The sequence below is a fragment of the Kogia breviceps genome, chromosome 6, assembly GCF_026419965.1.
Source record: "Kogia breviceps isolate mKogBre1 chromosome 6, mKogBre1 haplotype 1, whole genome shotgun sequence".
NCBI classification, from domain to species: Eukaryota; Metazoa; Chordata; class Mammalia; order Artiodactyla; family Physeteridae; genus Kogia; species Kogia breviceps.
The window spans coordinates 99,846,565-99,869,054 of NC_081315.1; the positions used below are offsets into that span (position 1 = coordinate 99,846,565).

Sequence of the window (22,490 nt, forward strand, 5' to 3'; positions counted from 1 at the left end):
GAAAATGATGGTCATAATCCTTTCATTTCAAAGAAACTTTAGAGTTTATGAAATGTATTTGTATATTCCATATCATTTAATCCTTAAGCAATGCTGTTTCAAATAATTTTATACACGATAAACAATGAAGCATGGTGAATTTAAACAATTTGTTGAATGTCATAGAAGAGGAAATAAACTCTGGCTTTAATTCCACTGGCTTATTAAAAAGTGTTTTTGGTACTTTCTTTGTGCTAGTTTTATGGTTACATAGGGTATCAGGGTAGAAGATATAGTTCTACCTAAGAAACTTAGACTCTAAGTATGAAATATGAAGAGATGGGAGGTATACTCAAAGGGAGCAAAAGAGAAGAACAGGAAATTCAGCTAGGAGCTGAGGTTCTGGAAGGATCTTGTGTTCTAAGCAGACATGCCCTACTATTCTTTCTACTTAAAGGTCTAGAAGGGTGAGAGGGCCCAGGCCCTCTGCCCTCATGCAGCATAGCATGTGGGAAGTCAGTGGTGGGAGATGTAGATGCAGAAGTAATTAGAAGTCAAATGATGAAGGCCCCCATTGGTGACTACTGCAGTGACCTATCCAAGAGCGAGTGGGTCTGAGCTCCTGGATGAGGATGGACAGAAATTTGGGGGTGGTCAAGTTCTTTTTCATCATAGTTACTGCTGGCATGTCTGGGGGGTGGTGTTTAGTGAGGAGAGGTCAATAAAGGTCAGAGCAGTGAGGAATTAGTACTTGTCACATTGGTCCTCATTTGAACCCCAAAGACAACAGGAGAACAAGGACAGGTCAAGGTAAACTTTCATTGAAAGACAGCAGTGATTCCCAGAGCTCATGACCTAATCTTGACAAAATGCTCCTTGAGGATATGGACTTTGGAGAAATTGTTTGTTGACTGATTGTTTCGATAGGAATGCCATTGATTCCCCATCATCAGTTAGGTTCACCATTGATTTCCCACTGGGAATGAGCACTGAGGAATGAGTCTTGCTCTCTGCTCTGATGGGAAAGAAAACAGGAGGACCAGGAGCTTGGATCCTATCTTCCATTTAATTTTGAAAACCTATTTGGATCATTTCAGTTCTGAGAGATTGTATTTGAAGTCATTTGCCTCGTTGATATTTTTATTGCATGAAGTGATTCACCATCAAGAGCTATAAATTTAATTTTCTGAATAGTACACCTAAGCTGTTAAAGAATTGAGTCATTTATTCTCTTGAATTTTTTAAAAGCAGTATTGAACTGTAGTTATTACTGAACTAACTTACTGCAATCAGTTTTCTTGCCTTTGATACCATCCATTGGATGCTCTTCTCAAGTACAGAGAATGCTGTAAAGACCCAGGATCTGGATGTGAACAGCAGGATGCTTTGTCGCTTTTTGTTTTTTCCATCACCAAAGCTAAAACTGTCTTACCATGGTCGGGGTCATCTATGTATTTTCTTATCCCAGCTCAGATGACTAAAAATACAACAAATGATTATTAATAACAGCCCAACAACTCTAAAAATAACTGAGCAGCCAGTTACTCCCCTTTCAAAACATCCCTCATAATTCACCTGTCTATATGAAAAATGATTCATATCAGGGTCCAAAGTCAGCCTTCAGGATATAAGCCCACCATTTAAGCAAAAAAGACTCTATGATAGAGAAAGAACTGAAAGGCAAATCAAACATATACTTATATAAATTTCTTTCATATATTCAGTTTTCATATTTCATAAATACATATCTAGCACAAAATTGACATTTACTCTGAACCATTGACAGCAACAATCAAAAATCAAAATTTCTGTCTACATCTTATCAAATGCTTATTATATTGTCATCTCGTGTAATCTTGTCAACAGTACTGTGTGATTGACATTGTGATCGTGTTTATCTTTTGGAGGTGTTAAATAGATATCAGAGAGGCTAACTGGATTGCCCAGTGGAAAGCTGCAGCGTGGAAGCAGTACCCTTTCACTCCAGCTCTTTCTGTGCTCTTTCCATCACACCATTCTGCCTCCGATATAAAGAGATAGTTTTTGTGAAATGTGACATTGTTCCCTCTGTAAACAACTATATTAGTTTCCGAGGGCTTCAATAGCAAATTACCACAAACTAGGTGGGTTAAAACAGCAGAATTTTACTCTCTCATAGTTCTGCAGGTGAGAAGTCTGAAATTAGGGTGTTGGCTGGCCCACGCTCCCTCCAAAGCCTCTAAGGGAGAATCCTTTCTTGCATCTTTCAGCTTCTTGTGGCTCCTGGTATTCCTTGGTTGATGGCAGCATCACTCTCATCTCTGCCTCTGTCTTCACATGGCTTCTTCCCTGTATGTCCATGTGTCCTTCTTTGTCTCTTGTAAAGACACTCTCATCAGATTTAGGGCCCACGCTAATCCAGTATGATCTCACCTTAGACCTTACCTTAATTACATCTGCAAAGACTATTTCCAAATATGGTTATGTTCTCAGCTTCCAGGGGGAGATAAATATTTTTTAAACTTATTTATTAGTTAATTTATTTTTGGCTGTGTTGGGTCTTCGTTGCTGCACGCAGGCTTTCTCTAGTTGTGGCGAGCAGGGGCTACTCTTTGTTGCAGGGTGCAGCCTTCTCATTGCGGTGGCTTCTCTTGTTGCAGAGCACGGGCTCTAGGTGTGCGGCCTTCAGTAGTTGTGGCTTGCGGGGCTCTAGAGCACAGGCTTAGTAGTTGTGGCGCACAGGCTTAGTTGCTCCACAGCATATGGGATCTTCCCGGACCAGGGCTCGAACGCATGTCCCCTACATTCGCAGGCAGATCCTTAACCAGTGTGCAACCAGGGAAGCCCAGGGGGTAGATAAATTTTTGAAAGGACGCTATTCAACCTATTATAATTATGTTTCTTATTTCTACTCTAGTAGGAAAGTTAAACTATTGGTTAACAATAATGTCAAATTAATGAACATGGTTTGAGTCCTGATATTTTTGATGGTCAATTGATTGCCCAAAGTTTAAAATTTAGGGTTCTTTATGATTGTGCTTTGAACCTCTATATTTTACCAAAGAGTAAAATATACCATTTCACTAGCTCTGATGGTACAATATTCTGTACCCTGTACTTACTAGAGTTGGTTCCCATATGTTGGAACTTGCTGTACATTTCCCTCACAGTTGTAGAGAAAGACAGCAGATGCTGAGTGTCTCCTGTTACTGAGATGTGTACAGAATTTATAAAACATGGCTCTGACCATCAGGTCTATGCAATGAATATTCTCAGGTTGACAGATGGAATAGGGAGTGGTCATCAGGGCTCCCTGGAAGGTGAGCTTGATCAACTAGTGATTCTCAAATCCTTCTGATAGGAATCTCCAACTTTTTCCATAGATTGATCTCTTTTCATTTTTATTATGTCTGTAGTAACTGGGGAAGAATAAAGTGGGATTGGCAATGGGGTCTTTAAGTGAAGGTGTCACTCATAGCAATGTAACAGCTGTTAAAACATATGTAACAGTATGAAAGGAAGGCATTTAAGTAAGCAGCTGACATGTTAACCTAAGCTTGATAGAATTGAAACTGAACTTTTGCAAATTCAATCCAATTTTACCTAAGGTACAATGATTATTTTAAATTATAGAAACAAATGCATGTTGCTTTTTGGAACTTAAAAATATGTAATACCAGAAAGAAAAAAACAAAACTTCAGTTTTATTACGCTAAAGTAATGACTATAGGTTTATTTCTTGACGTCTTTTATTCTATGCACCCTTTTAACATATTCCTTGCATCCTACTTTATTTTTAAAATATAAAATTATAGATTTTTATGTTTTTCATGATCTTTATAAATATTATATTTTCATAGATGCATAATATCTCATCAAGGGTAGGTTTTACATAAGAGTTTCCCCATTGTGGGCATATAAATTGTTTCAAATAATTTTGGTATTGTAAATAATACTCAGATGGATAATATTTTAGTAAAGATAACTCCCAGAAGGAAATATGCTGCTCTCTAGATATATTTTTATTATCTTTTTCTTGTTTATATTGATCTATATTGAGAGTTAATATTTTTTATATTCCTGATCTATATTGAAAATTTGTTTTCCAAAATGGTTTGCCGGTTTTTGTTTCTGTGTGTAGCATTCAGTGTCCTCATTGAACTGAATCCCTGCCAGTATTAAAATGCTAACAGCATTAAAATGTTTTTTTCAATCATTACTAGCTTGAACAGATGAAAAGTAGAATCATATTTTACCTTTAATTAACATTCTTTTACTTGCTAGCGAAGATAACATTTTAATGTTTTTTTAGACAATATTTTTTGAATTGCTGATTTCTGCTATGAGCTCAGTTGTATTCCCCCAAATTCCTACATTGAAGTCCTAACCACCAGTACCTCAGAATGTGCTGTTTTTGGAGATGGGACTTTTAAAGAGATAATAAGGGGAAATGAGGTCATATGGGTGGGCCCTAATTCAATGACTGGTGTCCTTATACAAAGCGATTAGGACACAGGCAACACAAAGACCAAGAGAAAACCATGTGAAGACACAGAAAGAAGGCAGCCATCTGTAAGCCAAGGAGAGAGGTCTCAGAAGAAACCAAACCTGGTAGCACCTTGATCTCAGACTTCTGGCTTCTAGAACTGTGAGACAATAAATTTCTGCTCCTTAAGCCATCCAGTCTGTAGTATTTTGTTATGGCACCTCTAACATAATAGCACAGTGTTTCTTGCCAGTTTATTTATTAGGGTCTTAGAGCTTTTCTTAGTAATTTGTACAGGCTCTTTTTATGTTAAACATATTTATGGTTTCCTTTTTGCATTTGTTGCAAAGTGACTATTTGCTTTTTCATATTTTCTTATTTTTTAGCTTATAACATGTGTATATTTAATATATTGCCACAATTATTCACCTTTTCCTTTGTGCTTCCCTTCCTAGTACTTCAAAGCTTAGAAAGTCCTTCTCCCTTAAGAGATTTGACGCACTGTTGGTTCTATTTTTTGTTAGTTTTTCTGTGGCTTGATGTTGACCTGTATAATGTAACTATTCTCCAAGTTTGAGAATGTAGACTCACAAAAGTAGGTGAATTTCAAATTTACAGAGCAAAGCTTTCTTTAAGAATTTTATGCCCTGCCCCAAACCCAATCATCTTTATTTGAAATGATCCATTTAAGGTAACAGTTATTTTCAGTGGCTTTTACTTCATTTTGAAAACCTGCATTGTCAAATGGAACAATAACCTCATTTTTTAAATCTTCAAATTTATTAAGATCAAAAGTTATAAGGACAAAAATCCTCAAGGTGGAGAATAGCTACAGCTCTCTGAAACCTGTTCAAATGTCTTTGAAATTCTACCGAAATCTTCTTTCAAGTGAAGGGCATGTTTTCTTATAAGATGAAACAAACAGTCCCTTCTGTTTTTCCTTGTTTTCACTTGTGATTCTTGTGCTAAGAAAAAATTTAAAATATTCTTTTATGGATCATTTTATCCAACGTTTCTGCTTTTTCTATTTTTTCCTGTGAAGATCTTTCTAGAACTTATTTAGAAATGCTTATTTCATTTAGTTTTACTCTTAGGCTCATTAAAAAGGCCGTCTCTTAAAGACATTGTCATTTCTTTGTTGGTGGCATTCATTTCAAAATATAAAACTGTCTTGACTTGCAAGATAAAATTGTCTGACCATTCTGGAATTCCTACTGAGTTGAACTATCTTTTTATCAATGCTAAATAGTAAAAGATGTCATCTGAGAAATTACTTTAAGGATTTGAATGGCCTTCTCAGAAGAGGTAAAGAATATATTTACTTTTTTAAAAAAATTGAAGTATAGTTGATTTACAATGTTGTGTTAGTTCCAGGTATACAACCAAGTGATATATGGATATCTTTTTCAGATTCTTTTCCATTATAGATTATTACATTAGATTTATTATTAAGTTTAATGTGCATAGTTCTACAAAATGTTTATTATAAAAGTCAGACCCTAACCTCACATTGTTTGAAGTTATAGTAGTGTCTCATTGATAGCCTCCTCCTCTGGTTTGAAAACACCTTGAAAAGGGGAACTAAGTCTGAACGTACTTCTCTGTGTCTCCCTCAGTGCTTTCAATGGTTTAAGTACTGATTTGTATACACAAACCATTAACTTGGCAAAATTACCAGTATTGGGGTCTGGCCCTAACTCTTACATGCCTTAGTAGTTCCATCTTTTCAGTGTTGGACTTGGGGATGATGATTCATATTTAGAAAACTCACAAGAGACTGAGACAGATAAGGTAGAATACCAACTTTTAACTTCACAGTGAGAAATAAAATTGTCAGATGGATCACAGGTTTCCAGCAAACTGTCTTCTTTACTCACAGTAGAAGATCCACATAGGGAAGCAAATCATAATCAAAAGATTGCTTGGCAAACGGGTAATCAGTCTGAGTGGAATTAACTCTGTTTTTCATGCTCAGAGGCCTGACCTAGCTGTTTGGAACATCCATCTGAAATAGAGGACTGTCTCTGTCAGGAGTTTCCTTAATCTTGGTCCCCTCTCCCATGCAGTGCTTGGTTGAACAACAAAAGCACACTGAAACTCATTTTTGCACAATTCTGCAAAGCAATCTGCCTTTTCCTTAATATTTTTTCCATTAGATACAATAATGCCATTTCAGTATTACACTTGAGTTTCTTATTTATGGAGAAGAAACATTCATTTTCTCTCTGGTGCCTTTAAATTAGGAGTTGATTTTATATTTTAACAACCAGAGTTTTGAAAGTGCTTTTCTTCAAACCACAGAGCTGCACCTATCTTTGTTTCATTGTTTTTGTAAAATTGTCTATTTAAAACTAAGATGACAGGGTAACAATCTGGATTGAGTCAGAGTTTCTGGAATTTTGTAGCAAGCAGTGGTGAAGCTTAAGACCTAAAGAACACTGAATTCCACCGGAGCCCGCTGCTTTCAAATCTCACTTAGAATCATCCAGTCTATCCCAGAGATGAAGGATTCATCAGTAGATGAGATAGCAGGACATGCCTTGCATTTCTGGAATACTCAGTGTGCCCCTAGGCAGTAATTTCCTGGTGAGAATATCCCATTTTGTTTGTTGTTTCCATCATTCTGAGTATCCAGCAGACCTCCTTCCCTCTCCAGCTCATCTGTCTTTTTATGCAGTAACTTGTTTTGTGGAAACAAAGAATATTGCCCACCATGGCTGGAGGCCTTCTTTCTTTCTGTAGCTGCCTTCCCAGTGATTGAAAGCACCTCCTATGTAAAAGTGAGAAAGTAAAATTGGGATTGAGAATGGTACAAGTGAGCACTGAGGAATGATGCCACTTTTATGAACAGGAAAGGATATACTGATCACCTTTTAAACTGCCATATTGATGTCCACATGGGCTTATTTACTTTCCTACACTAGCTCTCCGTGTCATTGCCACTCACATTTTCTCTCTCTCTCTTTTTGATAATAGCCAGCATGGTTTTCAGTCACTGTTTCTTAAGTACTTCTTCTGAGTAAAATATTTATTTTAGAGCAATGTAAAACCCTGAGCATATTTTTTTTTGACTATTTGCAAACCTGCAACAGTAAAACTTCGGTCTAATAGTAAATTCCTGTCCAAATGTATATGAGGAGAGCAGATATGTAATATTTATTGAGCATCTACTATGTGTCAGATTCCCCACTCTACTCTTTCCATTCATTATCTTATTTAATCTGTAAGATATAAGATGAGTTTTAAATTATTGGCATTTACCCTTTGTGAAAAAGGAAACACAGTGAAGTTAAGTAATTTCCCAAAGGTGCATAAGTGATGTTATCATGATTTGAATTAAGGTCTGTCTGATTTAAAATCCTATGATTTTTATCTGCCAGCAAAGTTACATCCAGTACAATTACCGCTCCATGAAGGCAGGGTCCTTCCGTAATTATTCACCATTGGACCCTTGATACTTAACCAGTTTCCAGTATATATGATATAATTAATAATTTTTTGTGGAAGGAAAAAAGGAAGAAATGGATAGAAAATAGAGTGAAGGAAGATGGTGGGGAAGGAAGGAAGAAAGAAGGAAGGAAAGATGGTAAGGTCTGTGAAAATACTACTTTGCTTCATGTAGCTCCAGCATCGCTTCTATAGAATATAAGGAATTTGTAAACTTGCTTAGTGTATATATGTAAATAATTATTGAAAAAGTATCACTGTATATGTGTATATTTGTATATTAATATATATGCATATATGTGTATATATGATATACACATATATATAAATATAATATGTATGGTGTTATATACATATCTAGCCTTGAGTATTTGAAAATTTGCTTAACTGTGGTTACTCAAGTATATGCAATGTCATCCATATTTTTGAAACACTCTTGGGCTAAGCTTGTATGCAAAGATTGAAACTATTTGCTTTAATGACTTAGTGAATATGAAAGCAAATTAAATCAGAAAACCCTGCTTCCTTATAGATACCATTTTTGGTTTTGCTATGAATCAACCATTGGATACTTTTGTTCGAGCATTTTGTTTATTCATTTTTTTCTCCTTTGTCATAATGCTAGTTAGATTATAATGAGAGAAACAGAAAATTGGCTTTGATGTAAAGGATTTACTTCAGAGGAGCTACTCAAGACAAAAAGGAAAATGTTTCTGGACACAACTGTGTTTTAACAAGTGTAATTTTTTTCACAGGTCATGATGTGAGTAGAAGTGGGAATTTTCTATGCAGAAAACAGTAGTTCTTTATAATACAGAAATTCATTGGAGACGGTTATAAGCTGTCATGTACGTCTTTGGCAAGCAAATTTTTCCATCTAAATTTTCCTGATACTTTTTTGGAAAAACATGTTCAACTATTCTGTAAATAATTTTGTCTAAATTATTCTGAGAAAAGTAGAGACGAAGCTATCTGAGAGCTGCAAGCTTGAAAAATTGTCCTTTTTAAAATACTGATTCAATTTTTAAACCTTGAAGATAGCTTTTGCAGTTTATATTTTACTTTAAAGGCAATTACATAGAACTTTAATTATAGTATATATTTGACATAAATTTTTGAGCACTTTAAAATTGTGTGGAATCAAGAGCAGGTGAGAAAAATATATTGCAAACCCAAGAGAAAAGTAGTATCTTAAGAATACTGCAGACTTTTGATCCAGACTAACATGGATGGGTTCAAGTCCTTGCTGTGTCACTTACTAACTAGTGTTCCTTTCTTTGACAAGTTACTTAACCTCTTTTGTTTCTTAATTCCATTCAGTCTCTAAAATACTAAGAGATTGAATGCACACTTTACATGTACTGGGTGTTAATCAGATTGTGATGAAAAAGTTCATTATCAAAGAGCAATCATTACAAATTGGGGGTAAAATTGATCCTCTTATGGTAAACACAGTATATAAACTTAAAGTGAATTGACATAATTCTTTATAACAAACATGAATTTTAGTATTTTTTCTATAACAAAGACACATGGTCTATGGGTTATACATTAGCAGTTCTTGGGAGATTACGAAAACAAACTTTTGAATATTATAGGAAAGCTCTTTTCTCAGTTTAAGAAACAGACTTAATCATTCAACTTTTTATGATGAGAAAGTTAAACTTAAATTTTATAACTTTCTGTATGTATTTTTACCTTGCCTTCCCTTTCTGAGCAATGTGTAGTAGTCTAGTGCTCTGTGTGTCTAAGGTATCTGGGTCAACAGTCTTTTGCTCCCTAGTCGTTTCTTACTGAAATGTATAGCCTGTGATTTCACTATGAGTTTAATCAAAGCTTAATCAAGGTTATTTGTACCTTTTAATAGCGTTACTCAGTCATTCCAAAGTATCACAATATTTATATTCCCCAAACCCTTTGATTCTTCCTTTCATATTTAGAGGCAGATCATTATATATGTCTGCATATCTAGAGCTGTTGACTACAGATTACTGTCCCAATTAAGCAGCATACATGGTGCATGCTACTGGAAATTGAAAAGAAAAAGAGGAGGACGGGGGGGAATCGCCAGACCAAAGGGCTGACCTTGGTAGCTGGAGAAGCATCATGACAGATACATTGGCTATGACTGACAATAAAGAGTGAGTGGGTAAGGGTTCCAGTTTTTTCACATCCTGGCCAACACATTGTCTTTTGTTTTTTGATAACAGCTATCCTAATAGATGTGAGGTGATAGCTCATTGTGGTTTTGATTTAATTTCCCTGATGGTTAGTGACATTGAGCATCTTTTCATATATTTAGTAACCATTTGTATGTCTTCTTTGAAGAAACGTCTATTCAAGTCCTTAGCCCATATTTTACTTGGATTATTAGGGGTTTTTTTCTAATGAGTTATAGGAGTCCCTTATATATTTTGCAGATTAACCTCTTGGTAGATATTTGGTTTACAAGTATTTTCTCCCACTCTATAGGTTGCCTTTTCACTCTGTTGATGGTTTACTTTCTCAAAGAGATGATAGCACTCCCATGTTCATTGCAGTACTATTCCCAATAGCCAAGATGTGGAAACAACCTAAATGTCCATCGATAGATAAGTGTCTAAAGGAAATGTCATTTATACATAGGGTGAAATATTATTATCCTTTAAAAAAAGAAGGAAATACTGTAAGACATGACAGCATGGATGAACCCGGGGGACTAAGTGAAAGAAGTCAGTCACCTCATGATCGGGGGTAAATACTCAGCCTCATAGAAGCAGAGGGTAGAATGGTAGTTGCCAGGGGCTGGAGCGAGGGGGAATAATCAATGATGGGTATAAAGTTTCAGTTATGCAAGGTGAATATGTTCTAGAGATCTTACAGCATTGTTATTAATACTGTATTGTACACTTAAAAATCTTTTAAGAGGGTAGATCTCACGTTAAGTGTTCTTACCACAATAAAATAAAAGTAAAAAATCAAAGTGTAACAAAGAAATAATAGAAGAGGATTTTCTTAATCTAGTAGAATATCTATGAAAACAAAGTTTTTAAAAAATGGGTAGAGTTAGAGAAATAAAAATGAGAGACAACATAGTCAAAGCTTACATTAATTTGACCAGAGCAACTGTGAAAGCAGGGCACGGGTAAGGATAAAATACATTCTTAATTGCTCAAACATCAGTGTAGCAAAAATTCAGAGCAATGCTATTAAATCTGTACAGTGATGCTTTTCAGCCATTAAAAGGTTTTGTTTGAGGGACTCTTTTTAGAAGACTGAGAGTTGTCTAAATCAGTAATTTTCCATTTATTTCTAACATGTAGCTACGTATAGAATTTTATTCTAATCCCTTGCCTAATTGCCTGGAGTGGATGGTCAGGTAGTTCCATTTCATTTAGAAAGCTTGAATTCCTTTTGCAGCTTGTGTTTCATCTGAAGTGATCATCTTAATAGCATAAGGTTTTCTTTTAAAATACTGTAAGTAGGCTATAGAAGGAGAAATAAAGACACAAACAGATTTCAGGAAACAGAACATGTTTTCCTTCTCTCCTCTTTTTATACTCCTTTAATTGCTTTTTATTAACATACTTACCTATGCCTTCTAAAATATTAATGCATTTGTTTAACTTTTAAACCATTTTAAACCTTTGGTATTTAGATTTTATAGAATATGTTTCCTTCATTTTCTTCCTTTTTATTTGTATTTACATTAAAAAATGAAGAACTTTATTTAGGTCACTTGCATTATTTAATTTAAGCCACAGAAATGGGACCCTGAGCTGGAAGGCAACAGTGATCAAGATTAATAAGCAAAGTAAAATCCTGTGTTTTGTTGGAAGAAGAGTCCTTGTCTTGGTGTTGAGAAATATGAGTGTATTGTCCTGTTGGCTCCTATGGCCTTAGTTAAATGTTGGCTCTGAGGGCTTAATTAAATCATGTTACCTTTTCTTGTCTCTTCCAGTTCAGAAATTCTAAAATGGACAATAAATTGTTTTCCCTTTTCATTGGGTGACCGCTTCAAGAAATATTTTAGGGAATCAAAACAATGTAAAGACTGGGTGAGAGGAGAGATCAATGTATGGAATCAGTGCTGTGAAAATAAATTGAAAAAGATTAACAAACAAATGACTGCTTTTCTCAGGCGTGAGGATGAGGATATGAACTTCAGTGCACGTTCAGATAACGTTATTACTGTAAGATGACACTCAAGATTGGTGAATGGCAGTTCCTCAGGGTGAGAAGGCCTTGGAATTTACTTCTGACTCAGTCACTGGATTGGCGGCATATCACCAGACATCTGTGGGCCTTGGTTTCTGTCCCTCAAGTGAAGGGATTGGACTAAATGATTAAACGTGTTTTTTCTACTTTTGTCAGGAATCCGAGATATAGTCTTACTTAAATCAGCATCAAGAAAACCAAAGGATAGTCCTGCTCTAGATGACCATGTTTAGGGAATCAAAGATTAGTTCCTCATGTATATTGCAGGCTTTAAATGAGCACTATGTGTCAAGCCCCAGGGATTCAAAAATAGATCCCAGAAAGCAAAGTCTAGGTAGAGAAATATACAGAATTGTTTGTAGTATCATAAGATCTTTACTATCATAGAAATGTGAGCAAACTGCCTTTGAAAAATACAGAAAGGGGAAGAAGGCACTTATTTTGCTTGAGCTTTCCCATAATAAGTACTTGATATAAAGCATGCGTTTGTGAAGAGGAGGATCTGAGATGAGAGCGTGAAGATCCAAGGTTTGAGTGCTCTGAGGCCAGGAAACTTGTTTGGGAAACTGATTATTTCTGTGTGATTGGAGCATGGATATCAGGATACAGATCATGAGGACATTTTGAATATACCATTTTAAACTATTTACATCTATCTCGTATATAATGAGGATATATTAAAGATGTTTAAACAGAAGAGTGTTTGGGGCCCCTACCTCTCTCTCTATGGCACATAGGACAGATTGAAGGATGCTGAGACTGGAAGCCAGAAGGGAAGTTAGGTGGCTGTTACAGTCATTCAGGTGAGGGATTATTAGGCGTGTGAACTGAGACAAAAGTTATGAAAGAACTATTTCAAAGAATCTATAATAGTTGGCAATTGTATGAGTCCGGATGGTTTGGGTTATGCTGGAATAATGAATAACCTCCAGATATCTGCGGCTTAAAACAACAGAAGTGTATATACATACACTGAATATACATAACCTGTCCAAGTAGGAATTTAGAGGGAGACATTCAGATATTCTTTACCCCTCATGGTCCTGCAGGGACTCAGGTTGACTGGTTCCACTGTCACCATATTAGGGTTAAATGAACAGGGCAAGTCACACTGTCTCTAAAAGCTTCAACCTGGAAATTACCCATTTCGCTTCTGTACACACTGTACTGGCAAAGTCAAGTCATTTGGCCATGCTCGACTTCAAGGGAGCTGCAAAATGCAGTCCTGAGGGAGCTCTGGAAGTAAGAACTAGCATTGGATGAACGACTCTAATAACCGTGATAGTAATTAATTAGATTTAGAGGAGACAGGGTGAGAGAAGCTAAGAAAACTTCAAAGATGTTTCTAGCTTAGACTTTTATTTTTGCAAGCGGGTCCTCATCCTGTGTTGATAAGTTTTACCTCTCCTTGCTTTCTCTTTTTCCAGGAAGCTCTCCTTAATCGTGGCTGGTAGGGGCCAAGGTTAGATGTTCTCAATGTTATCCTGATACGTGTTTAAAAACTGGCTATCCATGGGGAAAAACAAACAGACAAACTCTGTTTGGTAGCATGTGTTAAATTCCCTGGTGTAAATACTCCCACCGTGGCAAACCTCAGGCTACCAACGTGATACCACTGCCCAAGGTTGGTAATGCCTACCGATGCCTTCTGGGTTGGGTGCCCCGAAGCACCCCCATTATATGGCATTTCCACCATACGTGTGCAATAGAACTAAGTAACCTCAAGTGCATAGATAATAGTAAAATGCAATAAAATGATTAGGCAGTGATGGAGTTTCAGGTATTTAGAACCTGTGTTTTAAATCTAATTTATTTAATTGAAACTTTGTCTAATTTAATTTTTAATAATGGCTGTATTCAGTGACTGGCTTACAAAATTCCTGAAAAGTTAGTTTGCAGTTGGCTCTCACAGGTGCTCACAGGCTGGCTGTAGCACACCCCTGGAGCCTTCTTTTTCTCTGCACTCACACAATACTCTGTACTTGTTCCATTATTGCTTTTATCAACTTTATTTTAATTATTCATTTACCTATCTGTCTTCTCCACTGGAGAGTGAGCTCCTCAAGGCAAAGGGCCTTGTCTCACTGCTGAATGCTTTAGTGCTTGACATGGTGCTTGGAACACAGCAGAAAGTCAGTAAATACTAGTTGAGATAATGAATTCATGAAAACTTATTGTTCATGAAGTAAGCAAATCAGTGGTTTCTTTTTTCACTGACCCTTATTTTCAGGGGCCAAGTCATTTCATTTTATTAAGAAAGAGCCACCCCACACAGTTGCTCTTACGTTAAACTATCCTTACCTGCAAATTCTCAGCTATTTAAAAGAAATATCTTCAGGCCTGGCTTTGCTCCTTGGGTGAATGCCAATTTCTCTAGAAGACATCTCGAGATAAATGTGCATTCAAGATCTAGAGTGTAGCTTTAGAAAATTCTGTTATTCTTTGGAGTTTTATTATTACATTTTCTTATGTAAATAATCTGCATGTAACCACTTACGTTTTTTTCAGTCTCCCAAATGAGGTATTATTAAAATCAGTAATTGTGTCTTATGCTTTATTCACATCCCTTTAACCTGGCACGTTACTGGTCATATCATAGTGACTCAAAGCATTTAAGATTTGACTGTTTTACTTCTACCACAAACACCAGGTCAAATAAATCCAAAATTACTTTCTGAAGCTCCTTATTTATCTTCTATAGTTTCCATTTTAATGAGTTAGTTGTATCTTTATTATAGGAATGCCATTGCATTCTACTTTGAGATTAGTAGATGAAAATCTCATTGCATTGTGTTTTGTTTTTAGCCTGATTCACTCAGTATCATGACAGTGACTTAAAGTTGTTTTCCCAGTGTACATTCAGCTGGACTAGCACTGCAAGGACAGCAGACCATTGCAGCTAAGAGTAAGTGCTTAGCATGACAAATTTCAGATACTTGTTGTAGCTAGACTATTAGAATCCTTATCTAAATTGTTTACATGTCAGGTTTCTTTGGTAGCCCAGAATAATTTGGATAAATTACATCAGTAATTACATCTCCCTAACAATATTTTAGTGAATGTACATAAAAGGTAATAATAGCTTCCACCAGCGTTCTGTCCTGCAGCATGTCACAGCCCCGGATTCTGATAGTGTCTGACACTTATTACTTAAGTCATATATTTCTAAAAGCAGAGGCCTCTGCAAGGTCTTTTCCTAAATGATACTGTTTCAAGCTGCAAGGAGTGAAAAATCTGATCATGTCTGCAACTTTCCATGGATGTCATACCCATTTATGGGAAAGCCCAAACGTTCAGAATCAGGCATTATCAGGTAGAGAATATGAAATAGAATCTCTAGAAGTGGGGGCTTTCTGCCTTCCCCCTCTTCTCAAGACACTGCCGCATCCCTGAGAGGTTGTCCTGCTTCCCTCTCCTGACTGAGAATTCTTGCTCTCCTGGCTGTTTGTTGAGATCCATGGTATTCACGAGCACGTGTTGTCTCAGGTAGTCAAGAACAGGAAAACGTGGAAAACGTTATTCTATAGCTCTTTTTATCAGAAGAATAAAGAGAAAAATCGTTGACTTGCAGGTTTATAAAAATTGTACTTGCTATTCTCCACGAACAGGCACTGGTTTCAAATTTCTACCATGTAAAATGCAGCTATACTCACGGGTTAAAACCCATAGTTGTGTCTCCAAAGTTGCCCCACAGAACACTACCTTGTGCCAGCATATGTATGTATGTGTGTGTATGGAGGAGGGTCTATATTAATGTTTGTGAAAATCTGTACACTATTTATCCTTTTAAAAATTTGTAAAACATATTAATATACTTCAGAGTCTCTGAGAAATCCTCTAGTAAGAAATGTGTGTGTGTGCATGTGTGTGCATGTGTGTGCATGCGTGTTTGTGTGTGTGTGTGTTTATTCAGTCTGCTGTTTCCCAGACTCAGTTCACTGTGTGTATCAATCAGGGTCAACAGGAAACAGAAACTACCCAGTAATTTGAACTAAGGAATTTAATTATTTATGATAACAAGATTGAGTAAAAAATCAGGATTGGCTCATAAAAAATAAAGAAAGCTCCAAAGACTCTATGCATTGCAGATATAAGGAGCTGCCGTTGCCGCTGAGGATGAGTGCCCCCAGAAAGCCTCATTCTCCCTCACAGGGCTGAGATCCAGATTGCATTGGAGGGTTGTGTAGCTGTTGAAAATTAACAATTTTCTCTGAAAAGATGTTATCTTTAATATCAATATAGTTTTTCATATTTTTGGTTAAGTGAAATTGTATAGAAATAGAATAGAAATAGAAGAGTGGTGTTTTGGAATAGGAATATTTGGGGATAGGTTTTAAAAACTTTTTATTTCAAGTTCACTTCTTCCATTTACCATCATATGATGTGAATCCTGGTGATACTAAGAGTCTGAGCAGACACCAATGGATAGACTATAACTTTTCAATGCTAGTGTCCTCCTCCCTTGACTCCACCTTGAGAGGTGAATATATTGAGGCAATAACGTTGGAGTGAAACGAGGGGAGTAGAGGATGGAACTTTTCTTTAGGGATGAGCCCTGGAGGCACCACCATTGAATGGTAGTATGTTGCTGAGCTCTGGCTTTGGATGCAGCTCTGGGCCAACTCTTGCCTGCTATGAAATAGCTAGGTCGACTTTGGGCAAGATTAAATATTTTAGAGCTATTGTGTGGGATAAATTAAAAAATGCAGACCTTCAGAGTAGCCAGAAAGAGCACAATAGGTAACAATCAATATTGTTTCTCTTCCTTCTCACTTCTCTGGAACTGAATTTAGTAATTAAGGGAAGACAAAACAATTACTAGTATGTTTTGAAATATGTTTTAAAATCTGGGGCTCTTGTTTTATTAAGTTTCGTATTATTTTCCCTATTATGTATCATTTCATCCTAGAACGTGGCACTGTAAAGGCTCAAGTATAATCTTATATAATTGATAAATGGAGCTCAGTTGAAGTAGAATAATTATTTTTACTAGCAGATTTCCCAAGCAGTCTTTTGCTCTGGTATATTATATACATTTTGCATATGCTACAAAACGGGAAACCAAAGAACTAAGTGACCAACTTATGTTGTAACTAAGAACTAAGCCAAGTTTATATAACCAAGGTTATTCAATCAAATTAAATATATATATACACATACATATATATGTATATATATGAAAATATATAGTATATGTATATATATAATTGGAATTATTTGAGTACAGCTGACCCTTGAACAACATGGGTTTGAACTGTATGGGTCCACTTACATGTGAATTCTTTTTAGTAGTAAATATTACAGTACTGCACAGTCTGAGGTTGTTTGAATCTTCAGATGTGGAACTGTGGATGCAGAGGAGCTTCAGACATAGGGCCAATTTATAGGGCCAACTATAAATTGCATGTGGATTTTTGATTGCATGGAGCCTCACACCACTAACCGCTGCATTGTTCAAGGGTCAACTGTATATATAAGAAATAAAGAATACTGGTCAACTCCCAATTCTGGAGTTTCTCACTGAGTGCTAGGGTCTGCCCTGCCTCCAATGTGTACCTGTACAGGACTGTCTTATCTGTTCTTATTTTTGTGTTCATGTTTTGCCAGAATATGATGATAATATTGTGATAGTATCATATCACATAATTAAGTTGATCATGACTTATGTCCTGGATATCAGAAGACTATGCAAAATATGGCTAGTTAGAGACTTGTTCCCATAAAGACCTAATAGTTCACATCTTTGGATGTTGACTATCAGTAAATTTATACACTTTTCAGCCTTAGGATGTCTGGGATGAGGGACTGGTGTGGTGATCAAAAATGACTTGATTCAAGAATAACATGGAGATGAGAATGATGAGAATGGCATCTGTGGTACATTATTTTTGCCATATATTCTTTGAACTTTCTAGCCCACTTAAAATGCAGTGTGGTTACCAATAAACTATTCTTCATATCTATGTTTTACTTCCAACTCTTTTCCCTCCCCTTCCCCCGCCTCTTCCCTTATCCTCCACCATGTTGAAAGTATATTTCTATGTCTAAACATACGGAGATCTGCCACATCTCCTGTAAATAGTAGCTCTGTGTGTGTGTGTATGTGTGTGGTGTGTACCTTGTCTTAACATGTGCAGAAGCTAGATTATACTAGAAAGATTTATAATGAATAATATTGTCTAATAGTAGGACAGGCTCTCTAGTCAGTAATGGGGGATTCAACCATGAGTTTGATGTCGTACATCAGGATGTATTCCTAAACTGAGTAGGAAAAAAGCCCAGGTGACATATGTAGTTTCTTCCACTTGTAAGTTTGTGATTCTGAACAGATGCTAATTGCAAAGCAAATTAGAATCAAAACAAAATTCCAGTGAGCAAGAAACTAGACAAAGTTCTACAGCTGTTCTATGACTCTCTTTGCTCATAGGGTCATCCCAATATTTTAATTTTTTATTTCTTCCCTCGTGAAACTTATTTTCCTTGAAGTATCTTAATATCTCCAAGCCTCACAACCTTCCTTACAAAGACACTAGTAAGTATCCTGTCTTGTTGTCACTGGTGTGGTTTAGGGCTCTACCTGAACAAATCTAAAAAGCTGCTTATTCACCTGTATGCATTCATTCCTGAATACTGAGGGGGTGTTGGCTGTGTACCAACACTGTGCTACCTGCCCATAAAGTTAAACACAACACGGAATCCTTTCCTTCAAGGAGTTCACAGTCCAGAGAAAAAGATCTTAAGTTGACAAATTGTAATGGTAAGTGGCAAATGCCAATGAAGAGTTAGGAAGAAACAGATATCAGTGTGTTTAAGAGCTAAGACAGGTTTGACTCCCCTTCCTCAATTTAATAGCCACAATTTAATAGCCAAGTGATCGTCAGTAAGGCATTTCTTATGTTCATTTTGAAATAATCTTATGTCCATATTATAAGACTGGATATTTTTGACATCTGATTCCAGTAAAGATGGAGTAACTAACAGGGACCAGATTTACCTCCCAACTGAAACAAGTAAAAAACAGGCCAGACCATAAAATAACTGTTTTCAAAACATACGGCATCAGTCTATAGAGGGCAGTGATCCTGGGAGATGGGAAATAAGCTAGCAATATCTGCCTCATGCCGAGTTTTCTGAAACAAATGTGTCAGTGAACCTATCTAATTTATGATTTACTAAACTTTATGCATTAAATACTATTCAAACAATACTTAACTTTTATAATGTTTCATGTATTATGCATATATGTTTATGTATTTAACAGTGTATGGTAAAGTATTCAAATGAAAGTAAAAAAATTTTAGTTTGTGAAATACATATTTCATTTATAAATAAAACTACTGTCATTTAAAACAATTTCTTGGTTAAGATGAAAATTTGCAAAGCCTTCTGATTTCTCCTATCCTTCTAGGAAATTTTCAGTGGAATGAGCCTTAGCCATACTTTTGCTTTAAGAATCTCTCCATTACTTATCTTCATTCACAGCAGTATTAATGTTTATTTGATCCATTCATTTGTTAAAATAAATTATTTTATTAATAAGCTGTACTTGTGGCTTCATATAACATAACAAAAATCTATAATCTGCATTAATGTGAGGGAGCATGGTGAAACTCTTATCACAGAAGTCTTGAAGTTTGCCTGTAAGAAATGCTAGTGGAGTAATTCTATGCTTCTAACAAATTATATTCCCTAGATTAACACTGGGATCAAAAGACTTACAGCAGCATCTCTTTTAAGTAGTCACTGGCGTATTCCTTGTTCCTTTCTAATTTAGGCTAAGCATGGAAAATTAAATGCAAAAGTGTCTCTAATAATGAAATAAAAAATTGTGTATCTAATAAGATGCCATTGGTCAAAAGTATGTAACTAAGCAAAAAGCGACCAAGAGCCCAATAATTCCTATCCAAATGCAGATCTACAATTGTTTATTTACTTTAAAATTATTTATTGAGGGCCTTATATGGATCAGGCACCTTATGAGGTGCTCAGCATATATCTCTAAGCACAGAGATAAAAGTCTGTGCACTCACAGAGCTTAGGTTCTAAAGGAACAACTGCTTCATTGCTTGACCCAGGAGCAAGTCATTTCAGTAGTACCATCATATTATTTATCCATGAGGAGTCTGAAAGGAGAAGTAAACATCTCTAGGCTAAAGGTATAATGATGTCCTAGCTGCTTTGGATCTAAGCATCAAAATTAATGAAATTATGAGACAATAACGCTGTTATCCATAAACTTCTGACTGTATAGTTTGCAGATTTTATGCAAGTGAACTTGATAGGAATCAAACGATTTCCATTTGTGTACTTTTAACCTACGTATAGCATTCATTTGCTCTATTTTAAAAAAACACATATTGCCAAAGCAGGAGGAATCAGTGATGGATTTCCATTCATTTAATTATTTCTAGAAATGTTCAAACTGGAATTTATTTCCTTCCATTTAAAGTATGAGCCCAGGAGGGGACCTTCAAGGTGGCAGAGGAGTAAGACGTGGAGGTCACCTTCCTCCCCACAAATACATCAAAAATACATCTATGTATGGAACAACTCCCAAAGAACACCTACTGAACTCTGGCAGAAGACCTCAGACTTCCCAAAAGGCAAGAAACTCCCCACATACCTGGGTAAGGCAAAAGAAAAAAGAAAAAACAGAGACAAAAGAATAGGGATGGGACCTGCACCTCTGGGAGGGAGCTGTGAAGGAGGAAAAGTTTCTACACACTAGGAAGCCCCTTCACTGGTGGAGACAGGGTGTGGGCAAGCAGGAAGCTTCAGAGCCACAGAGAAGAGAGCAGCCACAGGGGTGCAGACGGCAAAGCGGAGAGATTCCCACACAGAGGATCAGTGTCGACCAACACTAACCAGCCAGAGAGGCTTGTCAGCTCACCCACCAGGGCAGGTGGGGGATGGGAGCTGAGGCTCGGGCTTCGGAGGTCCAGTCCCAGGAAGAGGACTGGGGTTGGCTGCGTGAACACAGCCTGAAGGGGGCTAGTGTGCCACAGCTAGCCGGGAGGGAGTCCAGGAAAAACTCTGGACCTGCCTAAGAGGCAAGAGACCATTGTTTCAGGGTACGCAAGGAGAGGGGATTCCTTCCCTGTCTGCCCACAGAAGGCAGAGCACCGCCTAAACGAGCTCCAGAGATGGGTGCAAGCTGTGGCTACCAGCTCAGATGCCAGAGACGGGCATGAAACACTAATGCTGCTGCTGCAGCTGCCAGGAATCCTGTGTGCAAGCACAGATCACTACCCGCACCCACCCTCCCCGTGGGAGCCTGTGCATCCCGCCACTGCCAGGGTCCAGAGACCTAGGGACAACTTCCCCAGGAGAACACACAGTGCACCTCAGGCTGTTGCAATGTCACTCTGGCCTCTGCTGATGCAGGCACGCCCCGCATTCCAATCAAAACTACCATACCCCTCTCCACCCCCCACAGCATGAGTGAGCCAGAGCCCCCTAATCAGCTGCTGCTTTAACCCTGTCCTGTCTGTGCGGGAACAGAAGCATGAGGACAGCCTACATGCAGAGGCGGGGTCAAATCCAAAGCTGAACCCCAGGAGCTGTGCGAACAAAGAAGAAAAAGGGAAATCTCTCCCAGCAGCCTCAGGAGCAGCAGATTAAATCTCCACAGTCAATTTGATGTACCCTGCATCTGTGGAATACCTGAATAGACCACGAATCAACCCAAAATTGAGACCATGGACTTTGGGAGCAACTGTAGACTTGGGGTTTGCTGTCTGCGACTGACTGGTTTCTGATTTTTATGTTGATCCTAGTATAGTTTTTAGCACTTCTTATCACTGGTAGATTTGTTTATTGGTTTCTTTGCTCTCTTTTCTTTAACTACTTTTTAATTTCTTATTTTAATAATTAAAAAATTATTTTAATAATTTTATTTAACTTTATTATTTTCTTATTATTTCTTTCTTTCTTTTTTTTCTCCCTTTTCTTCTGAGCTGTGTGCCTGACAGGGTCTTGGTGCTCTGGCCTGGTGTCAGACCTGAGCCTCTGAGGTGGGAGAGCCGAGTTCAGGACACTGGACCACCAAAGACCTCCCGGCCCCAGGTAGTATCAATTGGTGAGAGCTCTCCCAGAGATCTCCATCTCAACTCTAAGACCCAGCTCCACCCAACGGCCAAGAGCTCCAATGCTGGATGCCCCATGCCAAAAAACTAGCAAGACAGGAACACAACCTCGCCCATTAACAGTGAGGCTGCCTAAAATCATACTAAGTTCACGGACACCCCAAAACACACCACTGGACACAGCCCAACCCACCAGAAAGACAAAATCCCGCCCCATGCACCAGAACACAGGCACCAGTCCCCTCCACCAGGAAGCCTACACAACCCACTGAACCAACCTCACCCATTGGGGGCAGACACCAAAAACAATAGTAACT

General features: G+C 37.3%; 1 protein-coding gene across 2 annotated transcripts in view; it reads left to right on the forward strand.

The window, feature by feature from the left end:
• KCNIP4 (potassium voltage-gated channel interacting protein 4) overlaps positions 1–22,490 on the forward strand; it is a 1,208,103-nt gene that overhangs the window by 203,773 nt on the left and 981,840 nt on the right. The gene's annotated exons all lie outside the window — the stretch shown is intronic.